We start from the raw sequence: 525 nt of genomic DNA, 5'->3' as shown, positions 1-525 counted from the left end.
TCTTCAAATCAGACAAAATTGGTGTCAAACGTTTGTGCTGGTTTGTGAACATCAATTCATGCTGGATATGTGAATTTTGTTTGAAATTAAGTGCTAACCTATGAATATGAATAATTTAATTTTAACGTTAATGAAATTCACATGGAACTAGGTATTATTTAGAATGAACTGATACACCTCCCAAAACAAACTCAGTGACCTGTATTTTAGTTTCTGATCACCAGAGGGCGCTATCAAACTACTGTTGAAATATGAAAAGTAGGACGAGCAAAACGTGCTAACTAGTCTGTTTCCGTCTCGACAGTCAACACTTATTTTCATGACTTCAAATCGGTGCGCAAACTAGCACAAACTGTTTATAAAAGAACTGATGTTCATTGACCTTTGACCTCTAGAAACCTTTTTMTTAATATCTTTAAAATGATAGCGGCACAAACGAATTTTTTTGCTGCACAAACTTATGTCTATGGGGCCCGTTGCTGCGATACGTAACAGCGTCCGCCATGTTGAATGTGGAATATGTGC

The sequence above is a fragment of the Poecilia reticulata genome, unplaced genomic scaffold (assembly GCF_000633615.1).
Source record: "Poecilia reticulata strain Guanapo unplaced genomic scaffold, Guppy_female_1.0+MT scaffold_280, whole genome shotgun sequence".
NCBI lineage: Eukaryota > Metazoa > Chordata > Actinopteri > Cyprinodontiformes > Poeciliidae > Poecilia > Poecilia reticulata.
This window is presented reverse-complemented; position numbering follows the sequence as displayed.